Source organism: Chiloscyllium plagiosum, chromosome 25 (genome assembly GCF_004010195.1).
Source record: "Chiloscyllium plagiosum isolate BGI_BamShark_2017 chromosome 25, ASM401019v2, whole genome shotgun sequence".
Taxonomy (NCBI): domain Eukaryota; kingdom Metazoa; phylum Chordata; class Chondrichthyes; order Orectolobiformes; family Hemiscylliidae; genus Chiloscyllium; species Chiloscyllium plagiosum.
The window spans coordinates 22,175,674-22,195,702 of NC_057734.1; the positions used below are offsets into that span (position 1 = coordinate 22,175,674).

General features: G+C 40.8%; 1 protein-coding gene and 1 non-coding gene across 2 annotated transcripts in view; both read left to right on the forward strand.

Moving 5' to 3' along the window:
* dtx1 (deltex 1, E3 ubiquitin ligase) overlaps positions 1–20,029 on the forward strand; it is a 240,970-nt gene that overhangs the window by 133,138 nt on the left and 87,803 nt on the right. The window lies entirely within an intron of this gene.
* On the forward strand, positions 617–690 carry trnai-aau. The gene has a single exon. It is a non-coding gene; the product is annotated as a tRNA-Ile (tRNA).

Sequence of the window (20,029 nt, forward strand, 5' to 3'; positions counted from 1 at the left end):
GTCAGAAGATTTGAAGACCTTGAATGTATTTGACTGATAAGCTTTAGAAACAAGTGATTAAAGGCATCTATTAGCTTGTAAGATTATTTTACTGCTTGCTTACTTTTGTTGGCCTTTCACATGCTGCAGGCAGCTGCAAGCCATTATCTGATGTTTGTAAATGCTAATCAGGGAGCAGAAAGAACAATCAGCTACCAGTAAAAACGCTGTGGTGAGAAATGATGTCTTCTGCACCTCAGTGATAAGGAAGGAGAGACTTGTTTCCTTTGTTGCAACAAAAACTAAAAATAAAGGTGGTAAAAGGTCAACAGTGGATCACACCAAGAAATCAAACTAAGAATTAAATATTTCTGAAAGTTGGTAGGTGTTGCTCTTTGGTGGGTGTCTCACTGAATTTATGTCAACCACAGCTGAGTTGTAGCACACTACACTCTGACTGAGTTGGTTGTGGGTTCAAATCCTTCTTGAAGACAAAGAGCAAAAGTCAAAGCTTGAAACCCTGGTGCATGAGAGTTTGCGCTGTTGGAGGTGCCTACTTTTGGGTGAAATGTTAAAGCAAGACTTTATTTGCTGACAGAGATCAAGGTTAAAGATCCCATGTAATGAAGAAGAAGTTGGTTGGTTAGCCCAGCTGGTTAGAGCATGGTGCTAATAACGCCAAGGTCATGGGTTCAATCCCCGCACTGAACATGAGAAGGGCTGAGGTTGGCCAGCCAGCCGAGTTTGCAGTGCTGTGTCAGGGTTGGCGATTGTGGGCGGCACAGTGGTTAGCACTGCTGCCTCACAGTGCCAGAGATCCACGTTCAATTTCCGCCTCAGGCGACTGACTGTGTGGAGATTGCACATTCTCCCAGTATCCGCGTGGGTTTCCTCTGGGTGCTCCGGTATCCTCCCACAGTCCAAAAATGTGCAGGTTAGGTGAATTGGCCATGCTAAATCGCCCGTAGTGTTAGGTGAAGGGGTAAATGTAGGGGAATGGGTCTGGGTGGGTTGCGCTTTGGCAGGTCGGTGTGTACTGTTGGGCCGAAGGGCCTGTTTCCACACTGTAAGTAATCTAATAGGAGTGTTATGCCTCATATCCTATTATCGTTCAGTCAGTATCACAAAGCTATGTTTGCGGGAGCACCTGTGCACAAATTAGCTGACCTTACAGCAGTGATTGACTGTAAAATTAAATGGCTGTCCTGTGATGATGAGAAACACTGTAGAAATTGAAGTCTTTTTCTCTTGTTCTGGTAATGGGTAATAATAAAGGGAAAACCTTCAAGACATCCCAGTGTTTTATCATCAGTCGATGCTATGAATGGCAAACAAACAAATAGGTAGAGGGTCTGGAAAGTGTGAGAAGGAATACTTTGCAAACAAAAGTAAAAAAATATGAAAAAAGCATAGAAGCGTTTACACATAAAGGGGGCAAAGAAGGCAACTGATTTTGAGATAAATGTTATACAGCAGCACATCCACAAGTGGAGCTGGTTAGCTCAGTGGCTAGGTTCAGAATAATGACAGCAGGGTGGGTTCAGTTCCCATTCTGGCTGAGGTAGATACAGGACTTGCTTCCACTCCATGCCCTGAGAATAAAAGAGAGAGGCACATCCTACCAAGGAAAGCCAGGTCAGCGCACACTGAGCCAAGGACCTGGTCATCAAGCAGCTGCTGATGAACGTTCATGTTGGCGTTAGTGGTTCCCAAGGAGTCTGGTGGTCACCAGTCAGGATATTAGGGAAATGGGCTAGTTGATCCCTAAAGTGAGAGTACTCTATTTGATGCTAGCAGCCAGGAGATAGAACTAGAGGTGTAGACCCCCTAGACAGTATTTCCAATCTACCAACTCCTTTGATCTCAGTAACAAAAACAGAGGTTGCTTGAAAAGCTTAGCAGGTCTGGCAGCATTTGTGAAGAGAAATCAGAGTTAGTTTTGGGTCAGGTATTTTGGGTCACCAAACCAGAAATGTTAGCTCTCCACAAATGCTGCCAAACTTGCTGAGCTGTTCCAGCAACTTCTATTTTTGTTTCTGATTTACAGCATCTGTAGTACTTTCGGTTTTTCTTTGAACTCAGCCGCACATTGGCTTCCGTTGCCATCATTGACAAGGATGAGTATGGATGCCACATGTATGGTTGAAGCTAGGAAAATTTCAAAAGATTTGTTGATAGGTAAAGAGTCTAGGGATATGATCAAAATCTTGGAATTGTGTGATGGAGCTATGGGTAAGATGAGTGCTAAGGATCCTCCTGATGTGGCACTTGATCACAGATTGCCATGAGAAGTGATGCCCCTGAACTCTTTGGGACCAAAGTATCAATATAGTGACCACGATAATAATTCACAGCTTTTCAGTTCCATAATCATGTGGCAATTCCTTTATATTTTTTGTTGTCATGTGGTATTGTTACTTTAATGTTTGTTGTCTGGTCAGGTTCTCACTAGGATAGGAGTTGCTGCTCTCATATGTCCTCAGGTAGGGCTGGAATACAATTGACAAGGTCATGGTCTGAGCTGAAGAGAGAAAGTGGGGCCTAGATGCCCCAAAGCTCAACAGGAAGTCTTCCAAAGTGCAATTTCCTATATTGTCAAAGGGCTGGGCAAGTCTGGAAGATTATTTTCCCCTTAAAAGGGAATGCAAGGCCTCCTTGTGTTCCACGCACATACACATACATTGTGCGCGCGCACACACACTCCTACTTTTGTACAGGACTATCTGGCTTTTAATGATGGGAATCAATAGAAATATCTTGATCGTTCAGTCGATTACAAGATGGGAAAAGTGGAAACTAAAGAGCCCCAAAGATTGCTACCAAAGTGGAAGCTTAAATTAGTGGACTGTCTTCTCTGGGGGACTCCATCTCAGTCCAATTCCACGCAACACCCCGTGAGGTGTTATGTCATCACCACGTGAACTTGAAAGCATTCAGAAAAGATTTACAAGGATTTTGCCAGGTTTGGAGTGTTTGCGATACAGGGAGAGGCTGAATAGGCTGAGGCTGTTTCCCATAGAGCATTGGAGACTGAGGGGTGATGTCGTAGAAGCTTATAAAATCATGAGGGGGATGGATCCGGTGAATAGTCAAGGTCTTTTCCCCAGGGTAAGGGAGTCTAAAACTAGAGGGCATTAGTTTAAGATGAGAGGGGAGAGATTTAAAAGAGATCTAAAAAACAACTTTTCCATGCGGAGGTTGGTGTCTGTATGGAATGAGCTGCCAGAGGAAGTGGAGGAGTCTGGTGCAATGACAGTATTACATAGGCATTTGGATGGGTATATAAATAGGAAGGGTTTAGAGTGATATGGACCAAATGCTGGCAAATGGGACTAGATTTATTTGGGATACCTGGTGGGCTTGGATGAGTTGGACCGAAGGGTCTGTTCCTGTGTTGTACATCTGAGTGTAAGCCAACACAGTGTCAAATCTTATTTAGAGTGCTCAATGGCTTCACTGATAGTCTGAGGTCATTTGCAAACACAGGTTTGCTAAATGGAGAAGAGTAGGAATGTCCCCAGATGTTAGGAGAGATCTCTGCTCACATCTGTACCCAAGGGGAATGTTACTGACAGTGCCAAGGGCACACAGTGTCAGTAAGTTTCTGCCTGGATGATAACATAAGAGCAGGAATAGGCAATTCAGCCCCCCAAGCCTGCTCGCCGTTTGATAGAATCCTGGCTGATCTCATCTCGGCCTCGACTCCATTTTTTTGCCTGCTTCCAATAACCCTTCAACCCATTATGAATTAAAAATTGGTTTATCTCGTCCTTGAATTTATTCTGTGTCCTGGCATCCGCTGCAGGGACAGTGAATTCCACAGATTCACAGTCCTTTGATTCCTGTTTGTCTCAGTGTTAAATCTGCCACCCCTTAGCTCAACTCTGGGTCTTGGATGCATTCACTTGAAGTATAAGAATTGTAACAACTGATAACCTCAACAAGAACATCTTAAAGAGAGGACTAGAAATTTACAGCAAACAGCATTCAGATTTTATTTTAAACTTTCAGTTTATTTTGGGACTACGTTCCACAAAACCAAGACATCTGGGGCTGAAATGCTGGGTGGGGATCCTGAAGTGATTGTGAATGAGGCCTTTTATTTCTGTTGGCGGAGTGTCCTGCCATTGAACAACTTCAGTATCGCTCTTCATCTTGACGGTCTCACCCATCCAACTGAATGATGCCCTGTACCTATGTTGACCTCTTTTCCTCAGATTTACTGAAAATTAATTGGTGTGTTAATATAATATTCTGCAGCCTCTGAGCTGTGATGAGTCTGGCTGTCCTGGGACCAGGTCCAAGATGTCTTGAAGCAATGCCAGGCTTTTTTGTTGCTGCTTTTTCCAATAAAGATATTGTAGCCTCGTTTCTCTTTGTTCCTCTTTATTACACAGGTTTATGATTTAAAGAAAACACACAGCAACTGCAGTCTCATGAGGTGCAGAGGATCCTGTGTTAGTCCTTTTAAAGCAACACAAAGAAGTACAATATGGGGATTTTAAAAAAATTAAATGTCAGAAGTTGCAGTGACTTCAACCTGCATCAAGCTCCGCTCACCTACCTCTGCTGGAATAAGTTACCATCTGATTCTCCAATGCCTGCAGGTTTAATTTCTTTTCCTTGTGATTTATTTGCTTGATAGATTTCTCACCCTCCATCTCTGTGACCTTCGATAGCTCCACGCCATTTCTGAACTAAATTCCAATTCCTTCAACACTGATCAATTGTACACTTTCCCACCGTTTAGCACCATGCTGGGTGTCCAAAACTTTGCACATTTACTTGCCACACTCTAGAATTCCCACGTGAAACTTTTCTGTTTCCCCACTTCATTAAAGACCCTCCATGGCACCCTTCAGCCAAGCTTGCAGATGCTCCACCCACTATAGGCTGTGGGCATTTAGATGAGCTGAAGTTTACAAGGGATGAACGCCTGTAAGCCAGGGGAACATTTGAATATAAACTCATGGAACAACAACAGATTTTTAACCCAAACTATTTCATGTCACCCATTTACCCACCACATTAAAGATCAGGTTCTTTCTACATTGTTTTCCAAGCTTGAACATGTTAGTAAAGTGATCAAATTAGACGCTAGCCTGATTTTTACTGTTCCATCATTCTGGCTGTACCTTCAGCTGTCTGGACTCTAAGCTCTGGAATTTCTTTACCTCTCATTCCTCCATAAAATACTACTGAGAAAATTTATTTTCTGATACGGCATCACATTTTCTTCTATAATATTCCTGTGGAGTGCCTTAAATTGTCATGTGACCAGCATTATATGAATATTGTTGCTGTATGCAAGCTGTCGCGTGATATGGTTATTGTATAATTTTAACACAACATCCTCCAGATTGCACTGTGCTAGCTGAACAGCATAATGCAGCATTTGGTCTGATGACTGTTGCCGTGCAAAGCTTCAGTGTGTCGAGCACTGAATATACCAAAACGCCTCAATTTTGCCCTTGGCCTTCCACTGAATTGCTCATGTCTGGGTGTCATTCGATATCCTTCTAAACATTTAAGAATTGGAAAGGACAATTCCAGAAATGGAAGAGTGAGAGAAACATTAAAATCTAGAGATAAAACCAGAAATACAGAATCAAGGATAGTAGAAAACGAGGCAAGAGAAAAATAGAGATTGAAGCAAAAGCAGATTATCACAGCAAAATATTTCCTGTATACATGAGTATAAGGAAATGTGGAAATGGTTGCATTGTTTTTGATTTGTCATGGTATTTCTTCATCTATGTGTTTACACAGGAAAGTTAATCAGAGAATATATGATAAATATGATGTACAGAAAATTCCTATTGTGATATGGGAGTTCTGGCTCTCTGTTATGGCTCTGCTTTGAAGATCACTTCACCAGGTTGAGAAGATGCTCAGTACTATTTAGCGAGACCAAATTCTTAAAAAAGGACACTGTCTGTTTCCTCAAACAAGTACCTGCAGGACAACTGATGTACAGAGCAGTAATAATAAGTTAACAAATAAGAATAAGGATGAAACTGCATAGAAATCCTTTTGAAGCTCTGCAATTTCCTTTTCTGTCTGAGGAACACAGTTTACATACGTAATTCCAATTGATTGTATTTCAAAAATAACTGCGATTGGTCTGCCTCAAAATGTAGAGGCAATGTAGAAATAAGTTTTTTTAAATTTGATAGGAATGTGAGTTGTTCTAGATTGTTATGTGAAGAGATTAGAGAAATTGGCCTTATCCTTCTCCCAGTGGAGAAGGTCTTGGGGAGATTTAACAGAGATGTAGTGTTCAGGCTCATTAAATAAGGAAGGACTGCTTTCAGAGCTCTGTAACTGAAGAGCATGGATTTAATATCATTGACACAAGAGCCACAGGCAAATTGAGGAGAATGTGTTTGCACAGCAAGTTGTTGTGCTTTGAAGCTCTGCCTGGGCAATTGAAATAAGCAGACTCATTAATTTTGAAAAGGTATTTTAATGAAGACTTAATTTTAATGAAGACTTAACATTGTAGAAATCTGGAGAAAGGGCTGAGCAGTGGTCAAAAGGTCATGATTGGAAGTTGGTGGAAAGGTTCCACATTCACAAATGAACTATTTATATACCACATAATGGGTACCTGGGAGTGACTTCAAAACTGTCATCTAATCTCCAAGTTGTGTGGGTTATTTTTACAAGAGTGCTTGGTTTTTGTCTTACACAGCTTTCGATATCATTGGAACCCCTCAGGTTGTAAACCTACAGCAGAACAGTCGAGGCACAACTGCAAGTCAGTCAGTCATAGCTGCCCCTGATGGTATTCGAGAAGGATTTATATAGTTATACTCATGACTAAACAAGCTTTATATAAAAAAAAGACTCCAGTTAAATGTTCTCTCAGCTGGTGTCTCAGAGGAACCACTTTGTTTTGCCTGTTCAGCGGGTTTGAAATACTTGAGCGATTGGAAGTATTCCCATTCTGAAGGAGAGAGCACTCAGAGCTGTAGCACTGACTGAAATGCTATTATTTTAAAATAGGTTGTGTCATGAAATCTGGTCGTGCAGGGTTATTTTTTTTCTCCCCATCTCTCTTTTAGCTGGCCCTTGTGTATTATTACTTGAAGCTTTGTACCTGGCAGGTTGGAGCAGTGACTCCAGAATCCATACGCACGGAAACAACTTTTCAGTTCATAGCACCGAGAGGAAACGTAGGGCTTCAGTCACACAAAGCTTTTCCCTTGCTGCTGGTTTTCTTTCGCTGGTTTTGCTCAATGTAGTTGCTTTTCATTTAAAATTCACGACCAAGTAGCTGTGTAATCTTTCTGGAAAGTTCAACCGTTTAGTCTAGCTGTCAGTGTTTGGGAACACGTGCTGTAGCTGCAAATTGTGCAGGCAGGAATTGTTTGCAGCACCAGCTATGTGAATGGAGGCAGCAAAAGGGCCTTGGCCCTGTTTTCGTACAGTTTAGCAATCTCTGCACGTCTTTGAAATGACACTGATCCACAGGGAGAATTGATGCTGTCTTCAACACTGAATGTGCTGCAGCTGTGATTTTTAGTGAGCCGTGCTGCTTATTGTCCTTGTTAAGAAGTATTCAGCAAACAGTTTTTTGAACACTGAAAATGCAGTGATATAAATCACATCAAATATATCACCAGGTTACAAAGAGATCTTTGTGTTTTGATTTTGATTCTGTTTATTATGGCTGTTCCATCATTGTCTCTCCTTGAGCTGTATGTCACGGTAAAAATGCATCCCAGATTGTGCTATTTGTGTTGAAGTTCAAGTTCGTGCTAAAACACATTTGCATTATCATAAAATGTCCAATTTTCCATAATTTGCTGCATTTGGGCAGCACAATGGAGCATAATCATTTATTCTTTATTGTAATAAACTGCTGTATTTAAGCGTGGTAACCAGGGACAGTTTTATAAATGCAGCTGGAAATGGGCTTATCAGCAAACGAATAAGCAGTTTTAATGAGAGTGCTCAGTCTTGTGAATAATATGATTTAAATTGACTGAAACTAACTTAAAAGATTTTGAACCATTACATTGTTTCAGTACTTCACACTAGTTTGTTACGTATAGTTCACTGAAGCAAATCAATTCAATTTGAAGAGTCGTCTTGAACCAGTGCAATTGGAAACTTATCATTTTGATCTGGAGGTATGGATGTCAGTGTTGAGATATGACCAAAAGCATGACACCTTAAAGTAGCAAAGAAACACTGCAAAGGTATGTAGTTTGGGGAGTAATCGGGGCAGGTGGTGGCATAGTGGTAATATCTCGGGCTAGTAATTCACATTTTCAGGCTAATGTTCTGGAACAAGGGTTCACATCCTATCATGACTTTTGACATTTGAATTAAATAGAATCACGTATTAAAAGCTAACCTAATGACAATGTAATTGTTGCAAAAATCCACCTGGTTCCGGAATGCTGTCTTCAAAGGGAAGTTGGCAATCCTTATCTGATTCAGACGCACAGCAATGTGACCTTTAACTGGTCAATGAATTTGCCAGCAATGTTACATCCCATGAACAAATAGAAAATTTGGCGCTAGGTTGATCAATTCTTCCTGGATTGAGCTGATGTTCACTCTTTTTCTATCTGACTTTGGCCCAAATTTAAGGGAGGTTTCCCATATGTCATCAAAGTGCAAGTATGTACCTCTTGATAACCAACACAAGATTGACACCATTGAATATTGGCAACAGGGGTCTCTGGCAGGTCTACACTATAGGGATTCTGTGAACGTGGAACCCAATCCCACTTCTCTCCTGAATATGGTGTCAGATTGATCAAGGCTGTACTCCCCAAGTAAATTAAACTCTGAAAATCACGAGTTAGGCTTCTGGTGGATCATTGCATATAATTCTGGGCACTAGATTTGAGGATGTCAAAGCCTTGCAGAAGGTAGAGAGGAGGTTTGTATGGGTATCACTGTGGATGAGAGAAGGTGGGGGGGGGGGAAGGTTATTAAAAAAATGTATTCAAAATGAAGAGTTTTGATAGTGTTACGTACCAGACCAAACTCCGTTCAAGTATGTCAAGGAGGTGGCCTACACCTTAACGTTTATTTAAAGGCTAGTGTAAGGTGCAGTGTTCCAAATGTAATTCAGTTGGTTATACTACTCAGCTTTAAGCAAACATGCACATTATTCTTACCCTATCATTAAAATAGAAACAAGAAGAAGTACTGGAATGACTTAACTCTATTGGAAAACTTAACTGAATAATAGATTATATACCTACTAAGTAGCAGCTGTTTCCATATAGTAATATCCTATAAATGCCCCCTTGGCAAAGGCAAATTCAGTAAAATAGTATTTCACATGCAATTCCTGCAGCAGAGAGAACTCTAGTTTTTAACTGTAACAGAGAGAGGAATAAGAGCTTCCACATCCAGCTTCAGACAGCTGCATCTGCTCAATGCTAAACTAAAATCCTGGTCCTGTGGGAGCCTGACTCCACCCATTCAGGATGCTTCTATTGTTTCAACATCAAAAAAAGGCCTTACAAGCTGCTGACTTCATTGTCTTGGAACAGACTACTCAGTACCTCTGTCTTATTCTTTGTTCATTTAGAAAAATAGACAAAATATATGACTTAAAGCTGTAGTATCATCACAACAAGTTGGAAGAAACTATTTCCTCCGGTTTGTATATTTAACATAATTATCACAAGGATCACAGGAAAAAATACTCTCATCCAAGGCTATCAAGATTAGAAATGCACTATCTGAAGGTGTCGTGGAAGCTTATTCCATGATAAGTATCAGAGGGCAGTTGAAAATGTACTTGTTACTATTCAAGTGTCATGCCATTTAATTGAGATGGCAATCATGGTCTTCCAACCTTCTGATATAGCAAGACAAGATTACCTATTTGTTGGAGTTCTGGTTGAGTTGGTCTTTAATGTTGCTTCACAGCTTTCTTTGCTGTCAGTGTTTTGCTTTTCTCTTTTACTCCATCCAGTTGTGATTAGATCCTGCAAACCTTTTGCATAGATAACATGTCTGAAGAACTCCATTTGACATCTTTTGCAATTATTTAAGTTCTCGGATTCCTCCACCTTATTCAGTTTTTGCTTGTTACTCCTTTTCCCCATCAGCCTACCCTCCAAATCCTTCTTAAGCACCATATCCTTGAAGCTTTTCTTCTGGTTTCCCAATGATCCAAGTTTCACATCTAAAATTCTTTACTCACCAGACATGATCTATCGTACACAGCTTCTTGTTTCAAGACTCAAGCTGATGCTTCTTAGAATGTGGCTTTAATTTTGTAAAAACCCTTTTAGCTTGTCGAATCTTAGATTTCAATACTACTTTTGACGTTGGTTATTATTGCACTTCCTAGATAGTTGGATTGACTGATATTTTCTAACTTGGTTCCACTTACTGTGATGTTGCACAATGGACTGTTCTTTTCCTTTGTCATTACCATGATATACATTTCCTTGCAAGTTGACAGTAAGACCTGACCTGTCAATTTTCTTTACTACTACATTGATTAATTTTTCACTTACTCTGAGGTCTATTGTACACAGTTATGAGGAAATCTGGGATGAGACAGCAATTAATTAGAATAGTTTCTTTATTTTTTAAAAAAAGGGGCTTGCTTGATGAGCCAAATTAGATCCCTCTGTGTTGGAGGGTTCAATTACTCTGACTCATCGACTTTGCTCATTTGTGATTTCCATGGCATAGTTGTGCAACTAGATAATTATTTGGATATTTTTGGTACTCATTGGGATTTCTGCATGATTTTCTACTAATTATTTTTCCTATTGACTTGAATCAAATAATATCAAGATGATAGGTTACAGTAAATGACAAGAATTTCAACTCTATTTTCCGTATTACTTGGTGAATATTATCATCATTTAGTTATTTTTTCCTAATGTAATTAAATCATGAGGTTTTGCTGTTGAGTAAAGGCACAGCTTCTCACAAAATAACAAACAGAGCATCTTAGTGCTAAATAACACCCGTTTTTATGACAGTTGCACAGAGAAGAACCCACAAAACGTCTTAATGGCATGCAGCTTTATCCAATCTGTTCAGTGCATTATTTAATTCTTAGGCAATTCAGTTTTGCATTTCATTGAATGCAATGGTCAAGTGTACAGTAATGACAGACTGCAAAGCAATGATAACAGGGATTCTTTGGAAGGGGTTATCACATGGTTGGGATGGCCTGAGGATGTGAAATGTATTTTTTTTAAATGGAAAACGTTGTCACCATAATTTCACCACTATATGTGGTGAGACATGTATGAATGGTCTTTAACAGAGTTTGGACTGTGTTTATGAAAACACAAGAGAATAAAAGACATGTTTCAATACCTGCTGCCATCTGGAACAACTTGTGGTACCTCACCTTAGGAAGGATATAGTAACATAGGAAAATAGAAAATAGGAGCAAGAGTAGGCCAATTGGCTCTTTGAGTCTACTACACCATTCAGTATGAAAATGGCTGATCATCCTTCTCTGTACCCTGTTTCTAGTTCTCCCCCATATCCTTTGATTCCTTTAGCACCAAGCACGACATATAACGCCTTCTAAAATCATACAATGTTTTGCCTCTAAAATAAAACCAAGAACTGTGGATGTTAGAAATCTGAAACAAAAACAGAGATTGCTGGAGAAACTCAACAGGTCTGGCAGCATGTGCGGACAGAAAGTAGACTCAATATTTCAAGTCCATTGATCCTTCATTGACTCTGCTTTCTCTCCAGGTCGAGTTTCTCCAGCAATTTCTGTTATTCATGTTTAGGACTTGATCACTTTCTGCGATAACAAATTCTGTGGTGAAGAAATTTCTGCTCACCTCAGTCCTAAATGTTTCACTCCGGTGACCCCTGCCTCAGGACTTCCCGCCATTGGGAAAATCCATCCTGCATCTACCCTGTCTAGTTCTGTTGGAATATTATAGTTTCCATGTAATCCCCCTCATTGTCCTGAATTCCAGTGAGTATAGACAATTTCTCCTTGTATGTCAGTCCTGTAATCCCAGGAACAGAAACAGAAATAGCTGGAAAAACTCAGCAGATCTGACAGCACCTATTGAGAGAAATCCAAGTTAACATTTCAGGCCCAGTGACCCTTTATCAGAACTTAGGGTGGCTGGACTCAAAACATTAACTTGGCTTTCTCTCCACAGAGGCTGCCAGACATGCTGAGTTTTTCCAGCCATTTCTGTTTGTGTTCTTGATTTCCAGTATTCGCAATTCTTTTGATTTTCCATCATCCCAGGAATCAGTCTGGTATCAATCTCTGAAGGATTACTGCAAAGATATACAGGTACAAGATACCTATATCTTGAGGGCTAACTTCTTGGACGAAATGACATGCATTCTGCGTAAGGGAAAGGGTGGTTAGATCAAAATTTCTAAGCTATTATAAGAGCCACACATGGTAATGGAGAGTCTGGAACCTGGGAGTCTAGTGAAAAAGTTACAGCCAGACATTTTAGGAATAAAATTAGGAATAGCTTCTGTACAATGTGGCACAAGTTTGGAATGCTGTTAAGCAAATATTATTGATGTTAAGTCAATTTTAATCTGAGATTGGGTAACAAAAATCTATTAATGTGCGAAGAGATATGAGGGAAAAGTCCGGCACATGGAGTTGAGTCTCAGACAGGCGATGATCCTTTTGAATAGTGAACAGGCGTCAGCAGCTAGATGGTCTAGTCCTGTATCTATGTTCCTGCCACATGTGTTTTGAATTATCTGACTTCCTCACACACAGAGATGACACTTACACATAACTCAGTGGGTGTTCTAATGAAAGAATATCAGCAATGAGCTGGTGCAGTAATGGTGGCAGCATAATCTTGTGGATACTCCTGTCTTTGCCAGTGCTGTTGGCTTCCATTTTAAACATTATAAGACAGTTATGGCGAGAAGGAGAGAAATGGCTCCTTTTCTTTGCGCACTTGGCTGCAACAAAGATTTTGAATTCTATTTAGCATACAGCTATGTTACACTTCACTTGAAATATAGCAGTAGTCAAAATGTAAGGCATAATTTACAAGGTTATCTTGAGTGAAAGGGGAATTTTATTATTAACACTGAGGAAAATAATAAAGCATGATATCAAACAGACAGGTATAATCTTTTTAAAAAAAGATAGGGTCTACCACAAAATTGAAGATCAAAACTATGCAGTGTGAAAAGTTTTTAGACTCCTGGGGGTGTTAGATCAAACCTGAGACCACGGTTGTCTAATTGATGACTTGTAACCTCAGCAATAGCAGCAAAATTTGTAGATATTTTTGAGTTCACAGAGAATGGATATTTCTACAATTTGCTTTTCATTTCTTCCAAGAGGTTGAGACAGAGACTGAGACCAAGATAGTTCTGCTGTTCCAAATCCATAATTTTTATTTTTATGTTCCCAAAAGCAGTTGCCTGAAATATAGTTTGTGTGTGTATCTCCATGTCTGGCTTCACTGTTATTTTTTCCCCAAGTTTGGTGATTTGCAGGTGGTATTCATCTCAAAATGTGAAACTTCCAGAAGTGTGTAACTCCAACAGGATGTAGAAATCTGAATGTCTCATTTCATTCATTTTGTTGATATGTTAATTTCAATTCAGACTGGGTCTTAGTTATTGATGGTTTCATGAACTTACTGAGCCTCTGGTCAGATGATCACTGTCATTATTTTAAATCAGTGTTTTTCCTCTTTAAAACAATTTTAGTCAGTGATAGATCCCAGGTTTTAAAATCAAATAAAAGAAGTTGGAAATTGATTGTTTACTTTCACCAGCATCATGAGACAGCAGAATGGAGAATGGACAGCAGAATTTCTGTGTGTCATCAGTCTATTGTATTACCTCTACCCTGTGTTCACAGCAAAAGGTTATGTCAAAACAACATTTGATTACAGCTTAACCGAGATAATGTACCTTCATTTCATGTTATTTCGAAAGGTATGAGCAGTGACTGTCAGTTTGGACAGAATTAGCTGATCTCAGTTGCATAGCATAGGACTTCTGAGTGGTGTTTGTTTGGGAGAAACATAGAAATTAGGAGTAGGGTCAGGCCATCCATTCATTCAAACCTGCTCCACCATTCAATCTGATCATGACTGATTATCCAATACAGTACTCAGTTCCTGCATAACCTTTGGTGCCTTTGATATCTTTGATCTCTTTAGTTCTAAGAATTATGCCTATCTCCTTCTTGAAAACCTCCAATGTTTTAAATCAACCTCTTTCTGTAGCAGCGAATTCTAAGGCTCACCACTCTCTGGGTGAAGAAATTTCTACTCGTCTCAATCCTACTGTTTACCCTTAGACTGTGATCATTGATTCTGGATTCCTCAGTCATCAGGAATATCCTTCCTCTGTCAATCCTGTCGAATCTTTTCATATTTTACAGATTTATATGAGATCCCCTCCCTTATCCTTCTAAACTCCAATGACTGTCTTCCGAATTGATTCAGTGTGTCTTCATTTACCAGCCCTGCCAATCCAGGAATCAGCCTGGTAAACCTTCATTGCACTCCCTCCACAGCCAGAATGTCTACTCTCAGACAGGGAGACTGAAACCGTGTCCAGAGCTTCCACCTCATGATCATTTTATAATGAGCTTTACAGATGCGCACACATGTGCTCAGTACATGAATATGATCGATAATGGCTTACACATATCCCGTGATTGACTAAGCAGTTGACACAGTCTGTTTTTGCTCACTCAGGAAATAATGGCTGCTTGGGAGAAACACCAGCGAATAATGAGGAGAACAGTTAGTCAGGGTTATTTTCTGACACTGAAAAGGCTGGGAGAGTAAGATGAAAATAAAAGGGTTCCATTTCGAATTGAATCAATCAACTCCACCTTTATTGTATGATGTTTAGAAAATTAATGTGCACACTGGCACCTAGAATACGAGATCAGCACAGAGTGTGGCCTGCATTACAGGGCAAGGTACCTCAGAACACTCTGATTCATGCCAACTTGAAACATATTGCATGCTGTTTGTAAAAGATTCAGTTTGTGAAAAGCGTAGCTTGTGTACAAATGCGAACTGCTGGCTTCATGCTGTGGTAATCACGACCTTTGTACTCCGACCCTCAGTAGAACAGGTTGAAGCTGAATATTACTGGAACCTATTCCTCATCTATCTTTGTGCAGCAAAAAAGACAAAGGGTGGGTACCAGTTGTTGCTTTATATTCCTTATTCTCTCAAAATGAAAGGAAACTTGTTTAACAGATGATATTTTTCCTTCAACCGCACAATGACCTAACCAACAAATGATGTGCGAAAAGAAAGGCTCAAGGAAAGATTTTTGAACTATATTGGCAGCACTGTTAAGATACATGGGTGGAAATTTAAGCTCAGTAATTGTGTCAGAGCCCAGAATAAGGCCAAAGTGATGAGTGTGGCAGGTATTTTTAAAAATGCTCAGGCAGATCCAATCAGCATAAACAGTGGCAAAACAGTTGAATTTTACTTCAGTGAATTATACAACTGACTATTTGTCATGTGGTGATAGTCAAATCCCATGTCAAGACCCATTGGTTTGCTGAGCACCATAAGCTGTTCCAGAGCTTGCTGGCAGAACAGGAAATAGACTTCAAATCATTAATCATTTTACTAATAGCAAGTTGTTTATCTTATTTTAAATATATTTTCCAGTGAAGCAACTGGTGGAACTTAAAGTTCTGTAAGGTCCACAAATAAATAGCATGTTTTCACAGTGCTCTTGAAAATCCCTCTCAGCCATTTAACTGTGTCCTTCCAAAAAAATGTGATGTTCCAGAAAGCTGTTTTCCGGCTGTTTGGAGAAGTGCTTTTCTGCTTTTGACTTGTGCCAGAAATGTTCTGTAAACAGTCATTATTTGACCAATTCCAGCGATGTCAGTGACATTCTGGCAATGTTCACAGATTATTCTGCAGCTGTCTGTGTGCAAGGGAATTGTGGCGCCTGTCAGAGCAGGGAAAGCATTGACAACATTGAAGGAGATGGATTCAGCCTCTTGCACTCTTTTTTTTTTACATCATAAACTCACTGATCCTTGTTTCATCCCATCGCTTTTATGTTGATGCATTAGGTTATGGGTTGCATCAGAGAACCATTGTCTTCTTAATCTAAATAAAGATAACAAGCAAACAGTTAGATACTACAACAAGAATAATTATATCAATTCCTTTTATGTGTGAGCTATGTCTAAGGAAATTAATGACTCTACTTCCATAGACATGAGAATCTTTGGTGCATCTAATTTGAGTTATCAAGATAAATAGGCAAGTTATATTAAAATCTAGTATCAGTGAGTTCTTCATGTTACATAAGGTCTGTACAGCATTTTTTTTAAAAGTTCTGTTGTTGCTCAGTAGTTCCTCCACTTGGACAGTTTTCATAAATTTCCAAGTAAGTGACTGATCTCAGCCTAGGTGGCAGTTAAATGCTGATTTGGCATCACATTATAGGCACTTCCCAAAAGGAATCACTAGACAATGATTAATGGGACCAAAATTCCTGTCAGATATTTTCCCCCCCATCTTTGGCTAGTGAAACACATCAATCTGCCAACTAATCACAGCTTGGGAATGCAGCCCACAGTGTCTGGTCTCTGTGGCTTCATGCTACATTAGATGGTGCCTTCATCCTTCAGCTCAATGCATAACTATAAACCCAATATTTACAAGCTTTATTGACAATGCACATTATCTGAAGGCAGCAATAGGATAAGACTCCATGCTTCAGAGGGACCATCCAAGCCATTGGAGATGGGCCAAAAAGGCTTTGTTGGAGGGATTCCTGAGGAGTTTTACAAGAATGGTCCTGGCAATGGTCCTTGTTGTTTTGAGGAGCAGTTGAGGACTCTGGGTCTGTACATAATGGAGTTTAGAAGTATGAAGGGGTATCTTATTGAAACTTAGAGCACACAGAAAGGCCTGAATAGAGTGAATGCGGAGATGATGTTTTCCTGAGCAGGAGAGATTAGGACCCAAGGGCACAGCCTTAGAGTGAAGGGACGTCCCTTTAGAATTGAAATAAGGAAGAATTTCTTCCGTCAGAGGGTGGTCAATCTGTGGAGGCCAAGCTATTGAGTGTACTAAACACAGAGGTAGACAGGTTTTCGATTAGTAAAGGGATAATTGGTTACATGCTGAAGGCTGGAGAATAGAGTTGAGAAACATTTCTGCCATGAATGAATGGGCAAAGTAGACTGGATGGGCCAAATGGCCTAATTCTGCTTCTGTGCCTGATGGTCTAATCCATAGGAGAATGAGCAGTGGAGATGAAACACATTCCTACGTTTTAGTGGCTGTCTCAGAATGGTGCACCTTTACGATCCCCCTCTGGCTGAATGTCCCCCTGCCAGTGCGGCTGCTGGCATTCTATGGGTGCTCTGATTGAGCCCCAGGGACCAGCTCACTCTGCTCTTTTAGGCACAAGAGCCAGAGGCAGTCTTTTAATTGTTCACCTTCGGGAAGATTCTTCGGACATGTGCCCTGATTGAAGGAAGGCAGGTTTTACTACAGAAAGATGGGGTCTGGTCAAAGTGGACTGCTGTGGGGAAATTTATAGCAGAACAGAGTGGTGGAGGGGGTGTGCTTTCAGAAAGGAAGTGTGGTGAGTACAGACCCAACATATCCCATTTGGCAATGAAATCTAGGAGCAACAAGTCCAGAGAACCCAGATGTTTTGGACTATTCAGGACTGGATAAGATGGAAAAGAGAGACTTTCAGCAGGTGTAAAAGGGTGCAAATCAACTGATGCCCTCATGGAATACAGAAAGTGCAGAGGGAAATGTAAGCAAGCAATTAGGAGAACAAAAGCGGGCCATGAAAAAAAGACATAAAAACCAATTTGCTGGGTAAATTTTGGGAGAATCCCAATAAGTTCTATAAGTACATTAAGCGGAACGGGATAGCCAGAGAAAGAGCAGGATTGGTTAGGGATCAGGAGGGTGTACTGTATGTGGAACCAGAGGATGTTGGTAGGGTGTATTCTGTCTTTGCTCAGGAAGAGGAGGATGTTGGTAGACTTTGGAGAGAGGGTTTGTGAGGTTCTTGAGCAAATTGGCAAAGGGAGTGAGGAGGTATTGAAGGTTTTTGCAGCATTGATAGTGGACAAATTTCCAGGTCAGGATGAGTTATATCCCACACTGCTGTGGGAGATGAGGGAAGAAATTGCGAGGGCTCTGACCCAAATGTTTAATTCCCGTCTGGCTATAGGGGAGGTACCAGAGGACTGGAGGACAACTATCATGGTCTTAATTTTCTAGAGGAGTGGTAGGGACAAACCAGGAGAACACAGAGGCTCACATTAACAGTAGAGTCATAGAGTCATAGAGATGTACAGCACAGAAACAGACCCTTCAGTTCAACCCGTCCATATCCCAACCCACCTGCCAGCACCCGGCCCATATCCCTCCAAACCCTTCCTATTCATATACCCATCCAAATGCCTTTTAAATGTTGCAATTGTGCCAGCCTCCACCACATCCTCTGGCAGCTCATTCCATGCACGTACCACCCTCTGCGTGAAAAAACTGCCCCTTAGGTCCCTTTTATATCTTTCCCCTCTCACCCTAAACCTATGCCCTCTAGTTCTGGATTGCACCCCTTACCAATGTCCTGTACATGACCTCCCAACTCCTGTACTCAGTACTCTGACCAATAAAGGAAAGCATACCAAACGCCTTCTTCACTATCCTATCTACCTGCGACTCCACTTTCAAGGAGCTATGACCCTGCACTCCAGGTCTCTTTGTTCAGCAACACACCCGAAGGATCTTACCATTAAATGTAGAAGTCCTGCTAAGATTTGCTTTCCCAAAATGCAGCACCTCGTATTTATCTAAATTAAACTCCATCTGCCACTTCTCAGCCCAATGGCCCATCTGGTCCATATCCTGTTGTATTCTGAGGTAACCCTCTTCGCTGTCCACTACACCTCCAATTTTGGTGTCATTTGCAAACTTACTAACTGTACCTCTTATTCTCGCATCCAAATCATTTATGTAATTGACAAAAAGTACAAGGCCCAGCACCGATCCTTGTGGCACTCCACTGGTCACAGGCCTCCAGTCTGAGAAACAATCCTCCACCACCACCCTCTGTCTTCTACCTTTGAGCCAGTTCTGTATCCAAAGTGGCTAGTTCTCCCTGTATTCCATGAGATCTAACCTTGCTAATCAGTCTCCCATGGGGAACCTTGTCGAACGCCTTACTGAAGTCCTTATAGATCATTTAGGGAATTAATCTCCACTTGGAGAAGCAAGGTTAGATCAGGGATAGTCAGTATGGCTTTGACAGAGGGAGGTCATGCCTACCAAATTTGATTTAATCTTTTGAGGATGTAATCGTGGTGTGCAGATGAGGTTAGTACAGTTGGTGTAGTTTGTGGATTTCAGTAAAGCCGTTAACAAGGTCCCACATTCAAAGACGGTAAAAACACATGGAATCCAGGGTAACTAGGCAAGATGATCCAAATTGGCTTAGTGGTAGGAGACTACGGGGTGATGGTGGAGGGGCTGTTTGTGTGCCTGGAGGCCAGTGTCCAGTGGCACACCACAGGGATCAGTGTTGGGTTCCTTATTGTTCATTATTATATCCAAATAGTGTAGACAAGAATGGGGGTGATGGTAAGTAAGTTTGTTAATGACACGAAGATTGTCTGGTTTGTGGACAGTGAGGAAGAATGTAAGACAGGAAGACATAGATAGCTTGCTCTGTTTGGCAGATCAGATGGAATTTAGCCTTAAAAAATATGAGGTGGTGCACTTAGGAAGAAGTAACAAGACCAGAGAGTACTCGATAAATGGCAGGACACTAGGAAGCTCAGATAGCTCTTGGGGTGCTTATCCACAGAGGAAGGTAAGAGGATAGGTTATTGTGTGGTTAACAAGATTAAGGGACCCTTTATTGGTCACAGTATAGATTATAAGAGCAGGAAGCTGTACAAGACTTTGGTTAGGCCACAGTGTTTAGTTCCTGTTACTATACATTAGGCAGGTTGTGATTCCCACTGAAGCGGGTGCAGAGGGGATTCACCAGAATGTTCGACAATAGACAATAGGTGCAGGAGTAGGCCATTCTGCCCTTCAAG